The sequence below is a fragment of the Typopeltis vanoorti genome, chromosome 23, assembly GCF_054136105.1.
Source record: "Typopeltis vanoorti isolate ZY-2024b chromosome 23, IOZ_Tvanoo_1.0, whole genome shotgun sequence".
In the NCBI taxonomy this organism is placed as follows: Eukaryota; Metazoa; Arthropoda; class Arachnida; order Uropygi; family Thelyphonidae; genus Typopeltis; species Typopeltis vanoorti.
This window is the reverse complement of record NC_143571.1, coordinates 96,091,970-96,116,752: the sequence shown is the minus strand read 5'-3', so window position 1 is coordinate 96,116,752 and position 24,783 is coordinate 96,091,970. Positions and strand designations below refer to the sequence as shown.

Genomic DNA, 24,783 nt, shown 5'->3' with positions numbered 1-24,783 from the left:
CAATCACGAGCATCCTTGTAATATCTTTACTGTCTCTTTCACCTCCATACTAAATCCCTTCGAATGGGGGAGATTTAGGGTCTCTGTATGTGCGCATGTTCAGTATATGCTCACTACCACAGAAGAAAGGGGGAAGAAAGAAAGAAACTAAAGCTATGAGTCCAGAATATTCTTTGTCAACTGCATGTGTTATGTCACCTGATTGTCTTGAAACACAACTTCCTCCCATCTTCGTATGAGACAAACTGAATCGCCAGAACCGAAAAGTCCTTATAAAGGTCCTTCGTGTCCTAGATGGGGGCTTCGAACTCAGGTCTTGTTAACTAGAGGCACAAAACAGATTTAATCTCTGCTTACAGATAATGTATTCTGTAGGTTTAAAGCACCTCTTTTACTATCGCCAGACCTCGGGAAACCTTTGATCATTGTCCGAGGATTCATAGCAGGTCGTCAAGATTTTTCCTTCCTGACGCTTGAGTTTTCATCCCTCGGAACAGGCATACTGCCCAGGAGAGCTTGCAGTTTACAGACATAATACACTTGCTTCACAGTTTGCTTCTGCCTTAATTCCAAACAATCACGAGCATCCTTGTAATATCTTTATTGTCTCTTTCACCTCCATATTTTGGTCTAGTTCCACCTGAGCTTCTAGATAACTAATATGTTTAACTCGGCTTTTTGTACATCTGGCGCTTTTCTAAGTAACCATATGAATTCACTAAGTTTATCTTTCCATGGGCATTCTTCCTTTTACTTGCCACACGGAGAATTCTCTTGGATTTCCTTTTGACTCTTCAGGCTAATTTTTCCACTCCATAATTTTAACACTGCGCTGGTCATTCTCCCAGCCTACTCATCACACTACTCCCTATATTGCTTTCGTAACATTATGTTTTTTCTGTAACTCTTTCTTTAAAGTGTCCATCGATTTAATTCTCTTGCGATTTATTCTAACTCTGGAAATGCAGTCCATTATAGCTTCGTTTGTTTATATGACCATGCAGTTCCTGATATCATGACACAACTGCAAGCTCTTTCCAGTTTATCATCAGCTGCCATATTAATTACTCATATATCCCCTTTTAAAACAAAATTCCCGTATGATTTGCCTACCGCCCAGTTTAACATTGCATAATCACTTTCACCAATTGAAGGCATGACATTGACCTCATGTATAGTCTAAGGTTCTCCGATGTTATTACTAGATCTAATGTCTTTGCACCACGGATCCCATAAAACGCTGCGTAAGAAAATTGTTCAGGAACTCTATAAACTCCCTTTTCTCCCCCCCCCCCCTTTTTTCCCCCCAGTCAGTATTTCCAGTAGTTAATCTTCCATAATGATAGTCCTATTTACCAAAGGACTATTACTATAAAATAAAATTACTATAAAATAGATTTTACTTCAACATGTTTCGCTAATACTATAAACATTCATTTGCTTTGAAAATTATAACATTGATAGTATGTATATCCTACAAGAATCATTTTGCATATCTGGCGTAAACCGTTCATTTCAATTGCTTAATAATTTCCTGTCTCATACCTCGATGAGTTTTTAGGCTTCTTGGAGGTGTCACGTAATAATAATAACAATATACCTAACACTGGGTCTTAGGGGCATATAAGATACCTCTAGATGTCATGAATGGCGCGTATAACTTCTTCAGAAGATCATTGAAGGTTCTTAATAAGAGGTTGTCTGTTAGGTATTCATGACAGATGACCAGTTCGTTTTATGGTGTCCTGTAATATGTGGAAAGTGAGGTAGTTTTTTTTCCTTTTATATTCAGTTCGCTCGATGTTTTCCTTTTTTTACGGATTTGATAACTTCCAGTTTGACCAAGCTAGAGTACAAAATGTTGTATACGTATTTTTCGAAGGTCATGTCGCCTTTTGCAGAACGTTCCTTTCGGAAAATTCTATAGGATCTGTACCGGTGTGAAAGCAGTTCTTGATAACTTGTTTACGTACGTACATACTTCATTTTTTAAAACTCGACCGATATAGGGTAAAAGAAATGGAACTTTTATATTCCAGTGAATTTAGTGATCGTCCGTGTTGGTTTCTCGGAAAACAATAATTTGTTGATTTTTTTCTCCCCTTCCGAATAGATATTTTGCAGAAATTGTTCGAACAAAAGATTAAGTTCATTTTTCTTTTTTATTTAATCTTTAATGACACGCGATGCTCAATTTTTTGAAGGTCGCTATGAGTCGTAACTTGTTTGTGGTTAGTGAAATGATTTGACATGGAGATATCTCTACGTTTGGTTTGGCTTTCAACATATGTTTAAAGATATTCCTTCAGACGTCTCTAATAAAAACGGAAGTTTTTTGTATTGTTCAATTCCTAGTGTCTACTGAATTTTGGATGAGATTATGGTCTTTTAGGATAGGTTTCGAATGAATCAGTATATTTCCATGTCGCCACCATATATATGGCTTATTACAAAATTTTCTCCTTGAATTTTTCGATATATAAATTACCACTTGAAGATGATAGTGGAGTATCATAGCTAAACTATATTTCTGCATATAAATTTTACTTTTCCAAGTAAAGAAAGATTACTAAAAGTGTTGAAAAAGATTTGTGATTTTAGTTGGAAATATATCTAAGAGAATCATACTTTTTCGCCGCCACTTCCAAAACTGGTTAAATGTGTGAAGGATTCAGTGTGATATTTCCTTGGTGTGCTGAATTTTTGAAGTGATTTGAATGTCTAGTATGGTTCTTTAGAAGCTTGGCTAAGTATGAAGAGAAGATAGGTGGTTAAACTTATACCATTTGCTATTGAGAATAGTCAGCTTTGCATCTTTTTAAAACATTTAAAAATAAGTCAACATTAGAATTGCTTACAAACCGGTTCAGATCCTACAGAATATTTGGAGGGGGGGGGGGACGTTTTTCAAAATACAACGTCTCCATTGAAAACATTTGCTGTGCGTTTGGAGCATGTCATAGATTGGTCAAACTGGAAATAACTTTGAAATCTGTAAAAAAAAAAAAAAATAAATAAATAAATAAATAAATAAATAAATAAAAAATAAAAAAAATAAATAAATAAAAAAAAATAAATAAATAAAAAAAAAAATCTGACCTCACGTTCCACATATTTACAGAACACCGCGAGATGCATTGGTCATCTACTTCCATGCCGCACCTGAAAGAAGACTCTTCTTAATGAACCTCAAGGAATCTTCAGATGTACTCTTTCAAGGCATCTCGAATAGGAATCAGGGCTCCATTCTACGTGACAATTGGAAGTCTGTATCCTATCAAACTTCCAATACGTTAGTTAAGCTATTCGTAACGATGAAAAACTCACTCTTGATATACAAAATCATTTTCTTAAGTTATACACTATAATGCTATAATTTTCGAAAAATTACTCATTAGGTGTTTTCAAAGTTTCTAATTGTTTATTTTTGTACATATTTCTAGTATGGTTAGCCTCTTGAAGATTCTATCAGTAATAGCGAAATACGCTTTTGTTTCTGTTAAATATATGAGTGAAATACTGCTATTTTGTACATATTATTTATTAACCTCATAATTTTCCTTCAAAATAGTCCTTGTATCTGTAAGAATTAATTTGCCTGTGCAGTTCTTCCGAGTCCTTTTCAATTGACCGCGATCTATAGCACAACTCAACTATGTATTTTGTCCCTTAAACTCCTATGCTTTTTTTCACCAAACAACATTCTCAAACTTTGGTTGTATTGCCCACATTATCACGGTCATTCCCAGTCTCTGCTGTACTTTTCCGATTGTTTACAGCAAGGCTATGAATAAACGATATTTATATATAAAAGTGTTGCATAATTACACATAAGGAATACGATTATCTGGAAGTAGCAGCTATTCTCCTTTTTCATACCACGTAAAATGGTTGAAAACAATGGTTTTTATGAACGCACGAGTAAACGTTGCTATGGTAGGTTTCTTCTTAATTATGATTATAACAAGGCTTACGTTGTGTGCAGTGTATATATATTTAGGTTTCCTTGATCTGCCTAGTTGATTACAATTCAGATTATTCTAATTGAGGAGACGAAGCACGCTAAATAGACTGTAATAAAGCAGTTGTTTGCTACTATAAAGGAGTGGAAAAGTGGCGAATTGTATTTTATGGGTCACCGCACCACTTCGTTAACACCGATGGATCGCGTGCACCATAGTAATTTTTTCCTCCTTCTGGGATTGCTTTGGGCATCTTATTCACTGTTCCTAAACAAACCATTGTGCATACGCAGTATTATTCAAGTACCACTATATAAAGGTAATGATCAAAGCATTTTCATAACTTATTTTTCCATCACAGAAAGGACTTGTTATAATAATAAAGAGAAAGAAAAGCTCCGACCCCAGTCAGCAAGGAAACTTCCAGGACAAAAATGACAACATTTTTTATGTAAAAGAAATTTTTACTGAACTTGGTTTTTGAGTTTTATGGTTCGAGTAATTTCTTAACCTAGGTCAAAAAACACTTCAACGAGAGCACCGATGAAAGATTATCCTACAAGAACTATCCTTGATTTATTGTTTAGATTCTCATTTCCGTTTTCTAAATTCCACTCTGCATATTTTTATACATTTCTTACAGCCCGATATTAATTTTCTCCAATATTGTTAACACTTTCATTAAATTTTTCTTCTGTTTTTCGATTCTACGTTCTGTTAATAGCATTCATTACCACTTCCATCTGTTTCCTAATACTATTCTATCTGCGGTTTTCATTTCTTTACTATATTCCTCCCCAGTGTGCTATTACAAATGAGTTGTTTTATTTTGTACTTCTTTTGTCAGTTTTTTTCCCCTTCTGCATTATTCTTCATACCACTTTTAGTGAATTTACACACTTGCATAACATAGTTGATAAGGACAATTCGTTGTAAAGACCTTGGTTCGATTCTCTTCGCAATATACGAAAGGAATATTTAGCAAGAGTTGGAATCCATTAGTTTCAGGCGCTCCTATATCCTGCTCCTAATATATGAAAATCAATTTCCTGACCTCATGCGAGCAGTGACATTCCTGCATTCTCTTCCCCTTTTGCTTTTTTAAAATTTTATTCTTAAACTAAACGCCCTAATCAACAAGCTACAGGGAAAACATTACCAATAAAAGAGGTCTCCACACTTCTAACATCTTACTACAGTCACCACCCTCTTTCATTCCCCTTCTCTCATTCCTGAAGTTTTTCCAAATTAATATATTCCCCCATTATGTGGCCTAGTATGCCAATTTCGTCAGCAAAAACAGTTGAATCACCTAATTTGAGGTAGCCGCCTTACCTTGAATTCAGTTGTTGAATGGCGTTTCAGTAATTTTGCCTTCTCTGTCTTCTTTTAATAAATAGTTTAATTTAGTGCTAGGTCTTCTCTCTCTATGGGATAATAGCTACTGCTAATCTACAAATAAATAATTATGCTATTAGTTATACATAACTTAGTTGCGGATTGAAGTCATTATTTAGAAATTAAGAATGGTAAAAATAGTCAAACATTCATCATATATACCCTATGTCATTCATATCTACTAACAATAACTGGAGTATCATAAATATTAGTTTTTGAGTATATAAATCTCTGATTTGGAAAGTCGGTGATTTCTGTAACCTACCAACTGTGTGTCTTGCAAATGTCCAGGTTCGTTCTCTAAGAATGCATATCCGGGACATTTGTTTCTAAATCGATCATTAGAGATTTTTAGGCACTTTTATCGGGTATAGAGTTAGTATTAGCTGTAGGTAATATGGCGCCAGAAAAGTGTTTTTTTTTTTCGAAAACCTTACGACTCAGAAAGCGACCTATAGAAACACATGTAGTTAGTGTTGAATCTATACATGCCATGGCGAAAGAACTTGCTCCCTCTATGTTACTTCCGTTAACTGTTGCTATTTTTCAATGTAAGCCATGAGTCAACGTACACATTTTTCAGTCTTAGGATAGTTAAAAAAATTCCTAGTCCCCCCCCCCCATTTCTTATATTCTTATATTCTTTCCGAAAATCAAAATCTGAAAGTAGAGCGAGTAATAATTATCAGTATATAGCCAAATATTTATTCGTGAGGAATTTTTGACCTTCATCCTTACATAAATGAATGCGGACATATTTTTTCTTTCCTTTCCCTAATGTCGGAGTTGAAACCGTAGTGTTGTCTGAAGAGTAAGATAAATAAACAAGGTGAACGATTTTAGTCCTTCCGTTAAAGCAGCCATTACGTACTATTTTCAGTAAAATCGTTTTAAACTTTAAAAAAAATCGCTTATGCAGTTAATACATAGTAGTGAAAACGTGTTCTATTCCAACTGCGAGATCTGTCCAAGCAACAAAGTAAACAGACGAGCACTCATGTTTAAGTGGTTGTGTTATCAAACTTCGATGAAGTGCGTCAGTGTTCGCCTAAAATGAGCGCAGTGGTTGCGGCTTTCTGCTCTTGGGTACTCGCCTACAGAAACTGATGATCACTTTTAGTTGTGCGTCAGGAGAACGGTGTTTACTAGGCATCCAAGTCTGGCCTTGGGGAATGTGTCCTCTTCCGTTGACAAGCATATGGAAGTCTGTGCCTTGTATGTCTAAGTAGTGAGAAGTGATAAGAGCTACATAGTTTTATGAAATTAATAGGGGGTAAAGAGAAATAAAAAGAAGTGCTTCATTCATATCATTTAAGCCTTATTTGTAATCGGATCTGGACTGTATATTGAGGGCAGTACGGAAATTTTGAACCTATAAGTTTCGCGTTTGAAAAAGTACCGGATGTAATTGAAATTAACTACTGATAACCCTTATACCAATCTTGTAAGTTCATTGCAATTATTTGATTAGTTATTATTACCCACTGAACTATATTCAAATCTACTTGATTTTGTAGGTAACATATGCCGTTTGCAATAGAAAATTCATTTCAAACCACTTTCAGTTAATACATCACGAATAGATGCTTCTTGTGCTGTGTTGTTACTTTCCTTTCAGGCGAACTCCCCATCCATATATCATACGTTATCTGCTCTGACTCTTTTGCTTCTGTGAAAAGTGAAGATATGGCTACATTCTATTACGCATTCTGGTCTTCTTTTTTCTCTCGTCCCTTGACAGATTAAATTTCTCATTATTGATCATTGAATTAAAATGCAAGATTTTATAATATAGTCTTGAAAAACTAACTGGTATGAGATCTAACACAGAGAGTTAGGGAAATTCAATTATAATGGGGGGAATGGTGAGAATATGTGTGTAAGAGCGATAATGTTATGTAGCTGTGTTAATGGGAATGGGCATTATCATGGAAATTATTACGAAGAGAGAACGATTTCGATCGTGTTTGTCCTGTTCGGGACCATCAAACGTGTGCAAAGATATCTACATATATAAGGCATTAGAGAAGAACAGATATCACGCAGAGCAGACTACAGACAAGCGTATACAAAAGAACATGCAGGTAACTTATTATGTTTATACACGAATGCTGGGAGTATTAGAAACATATGGGTAGTTTGTTGCCTTGGTCAGTATGTTGGGACATCAGATTATAGACATTAGTGAGATATCAGAATCGGACATATCGACTGTAAATGGTAAAGTATATTTTAAGAAGGATCGACAGGATAGGAGAGGAGGGGCATACTGCTAATGATATCAGATAACTTGAATCGGTTGGTGACAGTGATCATGAGGTACTCACTTGGGAAATAGCTAAGTTTATTAATGTTCCATTCAAAAAAAAAAAAATACATGCTGTGAACTACAAAGCAAGAAAAGTGTGATCAACTGAGGAGTATATTGAGTTCTGTGCAACTCAATGTACATTGCATATGATGCAATATCAGAACGTGTCGTCGAAGCATAAATAGGGTAGGAGTCAAATGAATGCGTAATCTTATCAAGCAAGAGATTTGCAAGAAATGGATGATGCGGAAGGGATATCGTGTGCATAAGGAATGTCTGTAATGAAAATTATAAGCAGTAGGATAGAAGAGTCGCAACTGTTGTATGGAAAGCTGTCTGAGTATGAAAATAAACTAGCTCTGCAAGCTAAAGATAACTACAAAGCTTTTTACTTGCAGCATATCCATAGAAATGCTACAAGTAAAAGATGAAATGAGGGAGAAAGAATAACTCTACTGAATTCAGATGGTGTGAGGGTGACAAATGCAGAAGAGGTTGTTCAACTAATGAGTGTCCAGTTTGCTAAAAGCTATCAACTTCTTGTATACAACATTGAGCTCACTGATACCTTTTCACTGGATGAAGAAACTCAGGTGTAATGAGGAAGAGGTATCAGAGCTGTTGTACAAACTGGATAAGAATTCTGCAATAGGGACTAATGTCATATCAGCACGGGTGCTAAAAGAGTTCAGCTGAACTGGCTATTCATTTAATCAGGCTATATAATTTGAGTCTCAGAACAGGAAAGATACTGCAGGAGTGGAAAGAATGTATAGTAATCCCACTGCACGATGGTGGTGCACTGATCTATCCAAATATCGACCAATCAGTATCTCAGGAGTGGTGGTGAAGATTTTGGAAAAGTTGGTTAGTGCTCACATTTAGACATGAGATTCTCCATTTTGCAATGAACAGCATGAATTTACTAATGGAAGGTCATGTTTTAGCAACTTGCCCACGTTCTATAATAATGTTACTGTTGAGCAAGACAAGGGGAATGGATACACCATGATACTTTTGGATTTTGCTGAGACTTTTGACAGAATACAGCATGGAAGGCTGTTGCATAAATTGGAGAATATGAGTTTGGATTATAAAATATTAGCGTTGGATAAGAGCATGGCTGATTGACAGATATCAAAAAATGGTATATCGGGTTTGTGAGTCTGCAAAATTTAAGGTAACCTGTGGTTGTACCACAATGATCTGTCCTTTGCCCATTGTTATGCAGTCTATGGATTAATTATATTGGGAAGGATTTGACAGGCGACATACAACTATTTGCTGATGATTATGATGTAAAGATAGGTAGATAATCAGGAATGCAGTTGATATGCAGTACTTGCAGAATGATTTGAATAGGCTGGAATTGTAGGCATGGAAAAATGGATGTCAGTTCAATATCAGTAAATGTAAAGTCGTGCACTTCGGCGTGATCAGATATCCAATTATATTGGTGGGATTATGCTAGAAGAACTGATCAGGCTAGAGATCTTGGAGTGTTAAATAGATAGGAAGTTGAAGTTCAGGGTCCATGTAGCAAAGATTGTAAATATAACTCCAAAGATAATTGTAATGCTGAAACGAACTTTCACATGTCAAAATAAGAATGTCATTTTGCCTCTTTATGAGGCCTTGATAAGACCTCACATGGACTATTGCACGCAGATCTGGTTTCTGTTGTGATTCTGATACAGCGGGGAGAGGGAGGAAGGGAGTGCGAAGGAGCGTGTTAAAAATGATATCAGGATTGTGGAACACTGATTATGTAGACAGGTTGAGAATTTGTAGACCGCTAACACAGGAGAAAGAGGGATGATATGATTGACACAAAGTTCTGAAAGGGTCATACAGGATTTCAGTTTATGGAATTGTTTATTTTATGTAGGGTGGGAAAGGAGAGGAGAGCATCCTTGGATTTTTCTCTCAGAGTTGTGTGTGATTGGAATGGATAGCCATGGGATGTTGTATGTGAAAGTAGTATCAAGAATAAATATGATAGCTTTTGCGTGTAGTATGCGGCCTACTTCGATGAGTCCCTGGAGGTCGCTCCTAATAATGATATTTGATGGGAGTTAAAAGAAGAGCCACAGTAACGCAACTATTAAGGAGTGAAGCAAATAAATTCAACTTGAGAAGTACATTATTGCTTGGTTTCACAGAATTAGTCATGGATGATGAAGAGCAAGCAACCTTACAATGTGTCTAATACGCCACGATATATATTAGCAGCTGGCAGCATGGGACCTAACAAGCTAATACGCCACCTTTATATTAAACAGTTTGAAATTAAAGGCAGTTTTTGTAAATTTTTGGAGAGAAAATTCAAAGATAGTTGAGCTCAGTGTGATGTGGTTTAGAAAATCACAATTAGTAGCTATTAAGAATGTAATTAGAAAGTTACTTTTACACTACTTTAACAGCATTGGAGCCATTAACGGATTTTGGAAATTTTAATAGCATCGGAAAAATTTGGAACCATTGCTCCGACGAGTAATTGGTCATAAATCTAATCATGAATTGTGTGCATTATCCATAAACTTCATATATTCTAAGCTTCATTTGCTCTTTTTCGCAGTAGAATAATCAGAGTATCTGAAGAACTGCTCCAGAGATGTTAATGTGGTCATGAGACACTTGCGGTTACTCCGCGTAGCATAAAAATGCTTAAGCAAGTTGCTTTTATCCTTTAAATCTGTAAACTCCAAGGCGCGCGCACACACACACACACATAGTATTTGTTACAGCATATGAAGAACCTGTAGGTCAAAAGTTACTTTTCTGATTTCTACATTTGATGAAAAGCAAATCTGGTCCTCACCTACATTGTATATCGAGTGTTTTGTGGGAATGCATATTTTTGAGAAAAAATAAAAAATGAAAGATAAACTTATCGCGGTTACTTCAACTACGACAGTGCTTTTTCCTTGTGGGAATTGCTCATTTGTGAATTTATTAACATGATTAAGAATAGTTTCTTGATCATTTGATGATCTCAGGTCATTGAAGAATTTGTGAACACCTAAATGGAAAGTGCATATATTGTGATATGTTGTAGATTTGTATTGGATCCTGGTTCAAATAATTTAGTGAAATCTGAATAGTTCAGCATTACTCTGTGTAAAACTAATCAGGACCAAATATAAATTCATTCCAACCTTTGTATATAATAGTAATTTTTTCTAGTATCTTTTTTTTTCCCCCTTCTGAATCTATTTTTAAAATCTGATACATCATAGTTAAGGTGTGATATTTATCAAATCACTCTGTCAACAAGTACCTCTGTTATTAAGAGAAAATCTTTTACATAAAGCTGCATTCCACATTTTTAAATAAATTAAAGCTTTCAAGAAAATTATACACAATGAATTGTCATGGCAAAATTGAAATCTCTATAAATAATTAAATGTTTACATCATATTGCTGTTTTATCAGCTTGAAAAGTAACATAATAAAAAAAAAATACTTATAAACACTAAAATTGGTATTTCTACGAAACCGGTAGACACTGTTGTAGAGAGTGAGTACCTAGGAGCTGAACTAACTATCCCCTTGGAAACATTGGCACGCAGCACAAAAATGATGAAACTCGGATCCGGACAAGAAATGGCTTCATTTCTTGACAGATATCGTGATGTCCTCCGGAACATTCACATACTCGCTTCTGAACTGTCCTTTGTGATTCTAATATGTTTTGAACCTCATCTCTGCTTTGAATTCTGAAACACGTTTAATCATAGTAGGCAAATAATACCTTTCCAATGGTTGTGGTTGATATATCACAACTTAAAGGGAAGAATCATTGAAATCAATTTAGCACCATCTTTAGTCGACATTATTGTCCGGTCGTTCTGACTGGTTTGTTTACTTATCTTGCTAGTCCTTATCCATTAGAGAAAGGAAGAATACTCGAGACAAAGGAACCCTTGTAACAAGTTGGTCAGTCCAGCGAACCGGGAGAAGTGATTATTTTGTAAAACTGAACAAACCAGTTTTTGAGATCAAGTAGCTAATCGTTGTTTTTCATGCGTTTGGGTGGTCTAGATATTATTTGATTCGTATCTCTAATAAACTGGGTGTAGAACAGTTCTATATTATTCTACACAGAATAGTTAGTCCTATTGAAGATACCCATCTAACAGCGTTTGGACTACCATGAGCTTTCGGGAATTTAAATCCATGCTGGAATTCTGGAAACATCCCTATCCTATTCGGGTAGACAAGATCAATTCCTACAATACTGTCAGATTTACTGGTTGTGGGTCCCTGTCTTTTTTCCACAATATATCAAAATTGAAAATTAGGATATGTCGACGTGGGGGGGGGAGGAATTAGACAAATATTATGGAAGACGTTGCAGAACGTGATTTGGGCAATTGATTCGGATAGTAATTGTTGAGGCTGCCAGATCAGGTTTTGATGCATGTAAGTAGTGGTGTACGTAATTAACGTTTATGCTGAGGCCGAGGATGTTAGTGAAGTGGATGTGAAAGTATTGTGCGTCGTTTTGTTGTTGCTTTTATAATTATTACATTTACGACTCGTAAATGCCTGTCATGTGTCGTGATTCGCGTGTTAGCGAAGAATGTCTAATATTCGACCGCGATTCTAGAACTAATGATACAGGATAAAAATTAAAATAACTTATTCAGATTAATAATCTTGCCTAATTATTTGGTACCGAGAAGCAATATCACTGAGCCGTTAACAGCTCAACAAGTGCATTTACGTCATGCTTACTTTACCATAAACTCAGTTGGAAAAATTAAGTGTCTTGAAACAATGTGCATATAGCGTGACATTTAGCCTGTGACCTATTCGAGTGTATTTCTTCCCTTATGGTTATGTTCTTCTTGCCCAAAGATGGTTAATAGGCGATGACCGAACGCAAGAACCAATGTTTCAGAGTTAATATATAGACCATATTTTTAGTTATCTGGTTTACCAAAGACTTGCAAGAACAGATAAACTTAGATTTCATAAGCCTCTTGTTTTTTATATGAATAGAATATTTTGTTAAAATTCAGCACTGGCACCTTCTTTTTGTCATACAACACTAATTGTCTATAATACTGAAAAAAACAACAACACCCGCTTTCGTTTTTTTCCCGTTTTTTTTTTCCTATTCCGTTTTTTACGTATTCCTTAATATCACTTCCATCTACTGTAGTTCTTTTCATGTGACTCAGGTTTCCTTCAAGCTAAAACTCCATTGTTCGTTTCTTTGTGGAAAGAAGGTGACAGAGACTATCTGGCCTTTGCCACAACACAAACTTTTGATTGTGTTGTGATTGCATCTTCTTTTTTCGAAAAAAAAAATAGTCTTCAAATGCAAGTATTTTAAGGAGCTTCTGCGAATTTTTCAATAAAATCTAGTAGTTCGAACCACGCTAAGGTGCATTCATATCTTAACATGCATGATTTTTTTTTTATTCGCATTTCAGTAGCGAAAGAGTCAGATTCTCATTGGCACTTTATTTTTTCTCCCTCCTTCCTCTTCTGTTTTTAAAGTGAATTCATTTTTTTAAAGCTTCCGTATTGAATATCATTTCTGGGTGAGTGTAAGTTGATCCATTTCCCAGTGTCTTGTGAAATTGCAGTATATGCTTGCAGAAAACAGTGTTAATAAGCTGTTTAGCACTGCAATTACTGTTGGGGGTAGTTTTTATTTTAAAATTACAGTTCCGAATTTGTGACATCTCGCTATGCAGTTCTCATGTTATGTTAATGATTTATTGCAAAAGTGAGGCGTGTAGGGAATTCGTTTACTATCGAAAGCTAATATGATATCGGACTGCGTCTATTTCAACTCATTAGAAGAACACTTTTAAGGTGAATTGATATGGACACCTTCCAGACAATTATCCTGAATTATCCTGACACCATTTATTAGATGATTTACACCAGTTACCAATACACTTATGTACACCAATTGATAGATCGAACTATGTGACATTTTTCATAGTAATAATACATGATAAATTTGAAATGTAGCAAAGCTAGATACATCCGTACTGTTGTACTTGAAAATGTTAATTAAACTCAAAAACTCATTCTTATATAAAGTCCTATTTGTTTAGTCTTAGATAAGATAAAATTCCGTATTTATAAACTAAGTGAACAACAATGAAAGACAAGCAAAAAGCAGAACAGGAAAGGAAACAAAATTTTAGTCTACCTAGCAGTATCAGTAATATTATATGGTTCGGAAAGTTGTGCAGAGGGGGATGAAAGTACAATATAAGCAGCGGAAATTAAATTTCTTAGAGCACATTTTATTTATTTTAAAATTTTTTATGTCGTTCCTACCCACGAAAGGTTATTTGCAAATCTATAGTACAGTGGCTAGACTAAGGATGTTTTGTATTTATTTGTATAAATTTTGTATTTCTTAAAAATTTATTTTTTACATGGTCGGGAAATCCTGTTCTAGAGACTAAACATGGAATTTATTGAAGGCCTGAAATGGCTTGAAAAAAAGTTAAAGGATCCAAGAATAGATAGAATACGAAATGATGAAATAAAGAGCGACTTGCAAATAAGTGCTGTAGATGATAAGAGAACATCAAATGGAGAGAACATGTACAACGAATGCAAGAGGGAAGAAAAGATATAGGAAGATAATGAAAGTATAGTCCTTTAGCTGTCGAAATAAGCTTATAGCTTAGATATTGAAAGAAGAAGAAAGAAATATTAAGCCAAATAAATGCAACTTCTTGCTTGTGTTACCATTTGTTACCGTCGTTCTACTCATTTGAAGTAAAATAACGGTAATGGAGTGCCACTGCACAACAATCGTACGAAGGCAGACAGAATTACCGACCAGCATTTCAGAAATGCTAAATTAAGGTTTTTGAAAAATTGGGTAGGATTGAAGTATCATTCTTCCAGAAAACAAAGAAAGCCTTATCTTTGCTCTGAGGAGGAGTGGATTACTTGGTGCTAAGCATAGTAACGTTGTAAGCGCTACATCGCAATTCGAGGTGGACATATTCTGTACTGAATGAGCACTGTACCTTAATTCCTTTATTATGTCCTTAGGAGATTTGTAACTTTTGCCGAAAACGTATTGCAATTTAATTTGTACGAAATTTATAACACATTTTTTTGTGTAATATAATTTATTAGTACGCAGACAATAAATTTATGCCCACATATGGCTGTGGTCATGAAACGGTTTTCATATACAGGTAAAAATGTAGTTCATCCTAAGCTTTTGGATACCAGTGTATATTAAACATATTATATAACAAAGTTAGAAATGCAGCGTGTAAACCAATGTTTCTCAACGTTTTTTGAATCATTCCCTCACCTCAACGTCTCGAGGAGGACATCAAAGATTTTGATGCCCCCCTCTAGCATAATAGTCACCAAGTTCTGAAAAAGTATAATATAAATATGTACACGTACATTTTCAAATTTACCCCAAAAATATTCAAATTGCCCCCCTGCGGCGTACGCCCCTCGTTTAGAAGCACTGGTGTAAACAAATAATAGGTAAAAGCGGATGCCATGAACAAGTATTACCTCTGACTGCCCAGTATAGGAAATGGATTTCCGAGGTTCTTAAAGTGTTTTTGTGTTAATATATTATTTCACAGTTCCATACGATATTATAGATATCTGGATTATGCAGAAAATTTCCAGCTTTGTTGGATTAGACCATAATTATGGAAGATCCAGAAAATTTTGCAGTTGTTATGCATTGAGAGCTCTCAATGCATAAAAACTTTAAAATTATGATTAATATATAATCTATTTAAATAATTAATTTTATGTTGTGCAATAGAAAATTAATTAGATTTCATGCTTCATCGAGTATAATTGAGCCAGTGTCACTGGGACTAAAATTTGAATTTATCGCTACGTTTTGGCGCGAAAATAATTCTAGCAACGGGAACTCAGTGGCACCATAATAATCGTTATAAATTAGGATTTTTATTTATTTTATTTTTTGTTTATTTACATGACTGTATTTAAGAACACTGTGCATAGTGACGAATGGAAAGCGGAATTCACTATCTTGCTTTTCTAGATAATGAGGAATAAATACTGTTGAAATACGAGTACAGTGAAAGTTTAATGTCGATAAACTTCAGCTTAACTGGATTTTTTTGCTGAGAATGCTGTACAGTGTAACTGTGTACAGCCGACTCCAGAGTGGACAGGAAGCTGTGCACTCTGTACACGTAGAAAGTGTAAGGAAATCGCAGATCTGAGAAAAATATGGGAAGAACAGTTTAAAATAGTAGTGTGGGAAGTCCGAGTGGATTAAAAAAGTTCCATATTTGGCCTCTAGAAGAGGGTTTCCAGACCAGGTAAAAATGAATAAAACTTGATTAAAAAAAATCTTTAGCCCACAGAAGGTACTAATGTATTATAGATGTATAACCTTTCGTGGATGTGAGTCATAAAAAAATAAAATGCTACGAATAGAATGGCTATTCTTGAAAAGAATGTGGCCTATAAAGAAACATCTTTGCGAGTGGAAGCAGTCAGTTATCGAGTGTATAGCAGATGTAACAAGAATGATGGTGACAAATTGATGTCACAATTGGAGATATCTTGTACAGTAGAAGAAAGACAGGTAGTGTAGGATCAGGATATGTTTATTTACCAGAAGCTGAGATTAAGGAAGTGATAGGTTGAATTCCTTGCGAAGTACAAAAGGACATATAGTAATTCAGCTTGCCACATATGACATCGCCAACAAAGAATCCCAGCATCAAACAGTTAGTTTTGATCATCTCATTACGAAGAGTAGAGAACTTTGTTTATATATTAAACTATCCAGTATGCTGCACAGGTATTACAGCAGAAAAAAATGTTATGTCTCTTCATTTAAAATCAGGTAAAAAAAAACAAACAAACTTTACTTGAAATATGGTATAGAGCTATTGCAAGGATGCATTTAATTTTTTGGATAATTGAACTGCATTAGAAAAGGAACAAGAGCTTTAGCAAGCATAATTAAGTCCTCCGTTATGAGATCGGGGAAACTAAGCAAGTGGCTGGCATGGGTATGAACAGAACGCTGTCAAACTCTAGAGAAAGTAAGGGATATTTAGTAGCAGGAACTATAATTCAATTTTAAGTCAATGGGCAACACGTCTTGGGGATTTACAGGAATGTTCTATGTAGGACAAATAGATAATTTTAAGCGGGAATTACTTGCCTTTATACGAACTACGAACACTAGAAGTATAATTAATAAGTATTGCAATTTTGAGCTAATGACAATGGCACAAATCCGTGTAATAATCGGTTTGACAGCGGCAAAATATCATCCTAATATTCAGTGGGACTTATGTAACTTATAGTGGGGGGGGGATAGTATACGGATTAGTGAGAGAGATTCCGTACACCGAAATATCACTTAACAATAATTCAGATTCCATTATTGAATCTGTTTGGTGCGATATTAACTTGGCAGTTTAACAGTTTACCCTTAAGAGAGGAAATTTGTTACGAACCTAAGGACAATTCTGATTAAGATACTCTTCACAAACAGATTTTCGAATCGGCTAGCAAAATAAGGTCTAATATGGGAGACTTCAGTTTCCCACAATTCCTAATCAGTATGAGGGATGCTAATTTCTCTCTAGTAACCTTTTTTTATGGAGCTGTACATCACAATCTTTTTCATGTCATAGCACACGTGTGTATTTTCCTTTAACATATTGGTTGGTGAGGTAGCAATGTTCCTTTACTACAAAATTGTTATAGAACAAGGTGATATCCCTTTACTTTATTGTCCAGTAGTATTCTATGTCTATAGAAGTGTTTTGAGGGATGAAAAACCCTCTACCTCCGTATAAGATAAACCTATAGTACATCAGTATCGTAAGTTGGGTAAGGTTTTTTTAAATCATGTTTTTATTATTTTGTTTATTTGGTTTCATATAGTTCGAAAACCTTACTCCAAAGATCAAACCAGGAACTTTTTTAAGCCACTTCAGGCTTCCCATAAGCTGGATGGCGATCTCACATTGGTCAATGAAATTCATCTTCTGCCTAAAAGTTGTTATAGTTTTATTATAATTTAATGTTTGCTTTTCTCTGTCCAGGTCGGCCGTGGTTAACGTACCTGCTCTCCAAACAACAGGTAGCGGGATCGAATCCTTCTGCGGGAATGGATGTTTGTGGTTGTGTACTGCTATAATCTTTGATATGGCACGGTATGACCATTTCTATCCTTGCGCCACTAAAACTATAAATCATCGTCATCTCTGTCCAGTCAGCTTTTCCCGAGGATGTGTTTATGATTTTATATAAACTTTAAATATATGTTGCATATTTATATTTATGTATTGCACCAACGTGTGAACATTCCACTAAGGTAGTACAGTTATATATTCCTATATAAGGTGTATATTCCTATCTTTTTCACGTCATGGCACACGTGTAATTTTTAATTTGTTATTTATAATACGATTAAATAAATTTATAAGCTGATACTAAAAAACGAAAATTTAGCTAATACTAAAGAACGAAAAAACGTTCGCATATTACTGCGAAAACTTCGCAGTATTATGCGAACGTACCTGGAAATACGTAATGTTAAGTTATGCGTTAACAGGTGGAGCTGGTGGACATTGGTAGTCGGTAGAACTACATCGTATCGATTTAGTGGATAAGAAACGTCTGCGGAGGCAATGCGGCATCTCTCCTCCGATGTTCTAGAAGTCAACGTCCTTGGGGCAGTAACCTGTGCATTATGTTTCTAGGTTTAGCAGAAGTGGGTAAAACACGTTATTGAATTTTAAAGGGGAAGTGTTGCAAAATTGGAATAATTTGCACTCAGTTTGCCTTTTAATGCATCGCACCGAGACGTGTAGAATGCAAAGAGAAAAGCTGAGGATAATATATCCTGGAAATTGCAGGCGGAACTGGCAGCCCGAGAATAAAAATGTCAGGTAAGACTCCCTGGAGTCCTTGAAAGAGAGGGTAGGTTTGGGGCATGCAGAAGAATTAAACACTTTAATGCAAAATTTGTTGAATAGTAGTTACCTGAGCGATGGTATTCGGGTGGATATGCATTTATGCAGTTCACAAGCACTGTTGGAAGGTTGCCAGGATAGTGGAGGTTTGTTGTTTTTGTACGAGGTATTGCATTTCTTTCCGTCAATGTGCACCTATTTTTTGTTATCATGGTTTGTCTTATCGGTGCTATTATGCTGGTCTGCTGCATCCCATTCTCTACTATCAGATATAAATTTGATTCAGGTGAGCCTATGAAAAGCGTATCTTCTGATTGCTTTTAGCACGTCAAAACCCACGCTGCTCTTATCCGCATTTTCACTAGTAGTTGTGCCGCTGACGTCATTGTATTGTTAAATACAAAACTTAGGAAATGCTTTATTTTCGGAATTATGACTAGATTACGCAGAACTATATACTCGCCACATCAGGTGATCTTTGCGCACGTAGTGATACCTTGTTTAGCTCCTGTAGTCGACAGTCGGTTCCCTGATAGGTGAAACGAGCTTTGCTGCGTTGTGCTTAGCTGTTGATTGAAGCATCTTGAAAAGACAAATTAGCGATTCTGTGTTATATAAGGCAAAGAGAACTGTTCTCGGTCAGTTCAAGACATGAATGGGTTGCATTGATTTATTCTCCGAAAGTCAACACCGAAATTTCAGCACTTTTTCATATTGTGGAACTGCAGTGTTATCTGAGTAACACGTTTCATTAGATCATCTGGGAAATGCATCTTTAAACATTTCGAAATTTCATTGTGTAATTGGTATTTCATGTTATAATTAATGTTATTTATTACATAGCACATATATGTAGAGAGGAGCAGCAAGATAAAGCAACTGCAGAGTTTGCGTAATTCGTACACGATCTCCATTTTTCTGTTTCTCTGTTCTGCATGCATGCACGCACGCACATAGTTTTGAAGGCAGATATTTTAAGCATTTCCTGGAATTGATACATGGCTTTCCTCTTTTTCTTATTTAATCAGCTTTATTGTCACTGAAACTGAACAACTTTTGGCAAGTTTGAATGTCTCGTCTTACGGCCCGCCTTAACCCAATCTTCTAAAACTTGCTGTGAATTATTAGATCACCGGGATATCTAGTTGCATAAAATCGATTCATAAAAACTTCCACACTGTACGCTCTTTATTTTTTTATTGATTATAGAAAATATTTTTAATACATACTTTATGCATTTAAGGTTATTGTTGTTATTACTTATCTGCCTGTTAAGCTTTCCCGGAGCGAAACACATCGTCTCATAACTCTCGTTATCGCCTAATTCCGGTGTTTAATTTATTGATGGTTACTTGTGCATTCTGATACTGTTTCCCCAAATGATTTTGGAGACTTGGTCTTCCTACAATTCCCTGAATTGATCGATCAAACAAACATATCAAACAAGCACTGCCTTAATTTCAACAAACTTTATCTCTAGTGGAACGATCCACAGCCCACAATTCCCCCCTGATAGTGCTATGAGGAACTTTTTCAAAGAGTGAATTAGTTTTATGTCTGAAAACACCAGTTTTTCATCGAGAAAAGCAAAGTGGTCTTGAAAATGTGTGCAGATTTTTAAAAATAAAATACGTCTTGGTCTTTTTTGCTAATTCAAATAATTGATTCTTAACAGTAATATTGTAACAGGTCCGTTTGTATATTGTTGCTAATGGGGTACACTGCTATTATAAACGTTCAATTTGTTCATAACAGGTTAGGTTAACAATACGGGGATAAGTTGGTTTCTTATTAATTCGCAGCCAACTTCCTCGGGCCATTGAATCTTTCTCTCTGTGCGGGGTATATAATATGTTTTCGCGTTAATGTTCACGCCGCCCTTACTAGTTATTTTTTTAATTTAATTTATTATTTTTTTAAATTAAATTGAATTAATTTTTTGCACGCAGGCTATTGTTTCGGTACTTTTTTGAATTTGGATATCTTTACAAAAATTGTTTCAGTCGGACCATTTACATGCGTAACATAGAAAAACGTATCGCAATTATTATGAATTACTCCGCGTTAGCTTGAGAGAATTTACTCAAATCAAAGGTCGGAAATCGAATGTGTTGGAACTTCGTTTTGTACTTCGATTTAAAGTACTGTACATAATAAACATCGTTAACTTGGATTAAAAAAAGTATCTTTTCTTATTTGCAAACATTCTCAAGAATACTTTGTTTTTCCTGCATGAAAAGAAAGCTGTTGTTTTCTGATATCAAAACAGTGGAATATGTTGAAGGATTTGAATCGTACATCTTTCTACTGAAGGAAAAGTTATTAAAATTAAGGCAGTGATTTCTAAAATATGTGTCCGATTGGTTTCAGTATGATTTGTAGTTGGCAAAATTACGCGAAACAAAATTGTCTATAATACATAAGCCCAAACTGTGATCGGACTTTCAGAAATGCGTCGATAACTTTTGCGGTGTTTGTCGGATTTCTACAAAAGTACTACAACTTGATAGCTTTCTCTGAATGGCGTGATTTTGTCGCATATCATGAATTCGATTATCGTTATGTCAGAGAACTAAAAACTTGGAACAGTTTCAAATCGTATTTTATGTGAACATTAATAAGCGCCAGCCAATGTTATTTGGTCATTCCATATTGCGGTGCAGTAATTTTCGTTGGTCGCACGCCCAGATTTAATACTCTGATCGAAAGGCTTTTCCCGTTAGAATTCTGTTTGTGTGGCAGCACATTTGAAATAGTAATAAAATTTCGTCTCTGGCTTGACTGAAATTTAGGATCACTATTAAAATTAATCGAGTCGATTCATTATTACAAACTCCGCCAAGAGCGATCGTTGTAGTAATTCATGGTATTATACAATAATGCTATTGCAAAATATGTTTTATGATTGCTTTCCGTCACATTTTTTTTAAATTTTGCTTTTGATTGCAAATTTTTGTCACTTTTCCTTATTAACTGTAATTATGTACTTGCTTTGCTATATATATAGCATAAACACCGTCTTGTTGGAAATAATTGAAAATTAGTCACATTATTATTGACATTTTATTCATACCTGAAGTTTTGCATAATTCATTCTGAATTATATATTCCGATATTCTCTCATTAGTATTGTTTACATGTCGTGAATAAAGATCAATCAAATCAAGCCAGTCTTCTGACATTGTATAGGCTAATAATTTTGTTGATTTACGATAATCTTTCTAGTTTACTGACTTAGGCGATTTAAGGAAATATGAATGGAATATTGTTTTATAATAATTATCTGTCTAAATATATTAATCAGCCTTAAAAAAGCACATTAAAAGAGACTTCCAAGGAGTCAGGGACTCATCAAGGGCAGCCACATATCACTAGTACCAGCTGGTCATATCTTTTCTTGAATTTATTCTGACTACATGCACTCACAACCTCCAAAGGCGATCCATTCCAATCACGTACCACTCTGAGAGAAAAATCTAGCTCTCACCCTCTTTTGGACCATATTCATTCTCAACTTCCATGGAAAAATGAAAAATTGTATCTACTGGTTTCCTGTATGATCTTCTTAGAAGTTTGTAAGTCTCTCATATCACTCATCATTTTTTCTTTTTTTCTAGTGTTTGCTGTCCACAAATTCTGAATCTGTCTTGTTAATCTACATTCCATAATCCCGATATCATCTTTAACACTCTCTTTTGCACTCTCTCTCTCTCTCTCCGCTGTATCAGAATCGCCACGGTGACCAGTTCTTCACACAGTAGTCCAAGCGAGATCTTATCAAAGCCTTGTAAAGAGGCAAAATGACATCATTATCTTTACATGTGAAAGTTCGTTTCAGCATTGCAACTAACTTATTATCTGAGTTATATTTGCAATATTTTCACCAGGCCCCTAAACTTCAACTTCCTACTACTAAAACTCCAAGATCCCTAGCCAGAATAGTTTCCTCTAATGTATTCCTACCAATATAATATGATGTGGATATACCATTACTCAAAAATGCATCACTTTACATTTATTAACATTGAAATGATAGCCATTTTCCCATGCCCACAATTCCAGCACATTCAAATCATTCTGCAAGTACTGCATATCAGCCGAATTCCTGATTACCCTACCTATCTTTTCATCATCAGCATACAGTTGTATGTCAACTGCCGAATCATTCCTAATGTCATTAATGGAGAGATCGAATAATAATAGACCAAGGGTAGATCTCTGTGGTACACCACTACTCACCTTAAATCTTGCAGACTCATATCCCCCATATGCCACTTTTTGATATGTCAGTCAGCCATCATCTTCTTATCCACGCTAATATTTTATAATCCAATCTCATATTCTCCAATTTATTCATCCCCTCTTTCATGATGTATCCTCTCAAAAGCCTTAGCAAAGTCCATGTCATGTTTTAGCATTTCCCCTTATCTAACCTAATGGTAACAATATTAGAGAATGTGATTAAGTTGCTCAAACATTACCTTCCATTTGTAAATTCATACTGTTCTTTGTCAACACATTTCTGTATTCAAGCTCTTACGAACTTTGCCAAAATCGTAACCACTACTCCAGAGATACTGATAGGTTCAGAGTTAGACAAATTACTACTTCCTCCACCCTTGTGCAATGGAATTTTCTTACATTCTTTTCACTCCTGTGGAATCGTCCCTGTTAGACAGGCTGAAATTATATAAAGGAACAGCCAGTTCAGTTGAATACCATTTTAGCATCCGTGCTGATATTCCATCAGTCCCTATTGCTGAATTCTTATTAAGTTTGCAACAGCTGTAGCACCCCCTTCCTCCTCCTCATAGACTTGAATTTCTTCATCTAGTGAGGAGATAGCAATCAGCTCAATGTTGCATACACTAGGTGGGTAGTTTTAAACAATCTCTTTCGATTCTGTCGCAAGCCTACCAACTACATTTAGTAGAGTTATTCTTTCATATTCATTCTTTATTTTACTTGAAACATACGATAGAATTCTTTTGGAGTGTCTTTAACTTGCAGAGTGAGTTTCTTTTCATATTCCGACTTAGCTTTCTCTAAGTCGGAATATGAAATCATCCTGATTTCATATTCAGGATCCTTATCTGACATCATCCTTATGTACATCGTATTTCTTCCACACAAGCTTTTTACTTAAGAATCTTTTGGTTGATAAGATTGTATATCCATTTCACTCCTACTCTATTTATTCTTCAAACTCTAGGGACACATTCCGATATTGCATCATTTAAATATTTTATTTATTTATTTATTTTTTTAAATGCTTCCCATGCACAGCCAATATCCTTCCTGTCTGGCGGACGATAACATTGAACGTAACCCACATAATCCTCAGTTAGTCATAATTACCTTCTTGTAGATCGGCATGTAATTTTTCTGAATGGAAAATCCATTAACTTAGCCACTTCCCTGGTCAGTACAGTATGTGGGGGTATCCTGGAAAAAGGTGGTATACTTTGACATGCATAGGCCCTCATAAATCAATATGGCGATAAGCTTTCAGCAACACTAATATGCACCTTAGTTCTTCAGTTGCGTATATACGAATCTCCAGGAAGTAATTCTTCTTCAGTAAGACATGGGCATTAGGTATGAAGAACCACAGAAATAAGTTAGTATTTCTGTTGGTTTGTGTTGTTTTATCTGTAAGTCAAATCAGAGTAAATTTCATCTTTTGGGAGGAAAGTACTGCAACATCTTCATTTGCCACTTCGGGTTAATTCAAAAATAATTGCATAATGTAACGGTAATTAGAAAACGTTTTGCTCCCCCCCTCCCCAAAATGCTTTCATTGATTATATTTTTATGAATAGTAGACAGATTAGTATTTGAGAAGTTGAGAGTAAGAGATGACAATTATCTAAAGAAAGCGTTGTTCAGAGGAAACACAGTGCGTTAAGGCGAGGGAAACTTGACATCAACCAGTATTGTGACATGGCGGATCCATACATACTTCTAAGCAATGTGATTAACTGATATATTCATAAAATTTTTGACGTAATATTTACTTAATTTGACACAAATCTTGGTATCAGCTCGTCTAGTGAGTCTGATACTTATCCACATGGTGCTTGAAATTAAATTACCTTCACAGAGACATTGCAAACCGAAGTATGCATTTTTGTTCAAATCTTGCCGAAAACTCTGCATTGTTATTATCTCG

The 24,783-nt window shown here is 35.3% G+C and overlaps 1 protein-coding gene across 4 annotated transcripts in view; it reads left to right on the top strand.

The window, feature by feature from the left end:
- Nucleotides 1-24,783, top strand: part of LOC150094086 (uncharacterized) — a 608,624-nt gene that overhangs the window by 54,515 nt on the left and 529,326 nt on the right. The window contains exon 2 of one of the 4 annotated variants that reach the window (XM_090413214.1): nt 3,122-3,265. The exons of 2 other annotated variants lie outside the window; for them this stretch is intronic. The gene's annotated coding sequence lies outside the window, so the exon portion shown is untranslated. Of the gene's footprint in view, nt 1-3,121; nt 3,266-6,464; nt 6,805-24,783 lie in introns of those variants that run through there. One more of the 4 variants, XM_090413215.1, reaches the window with a different exon arrangement.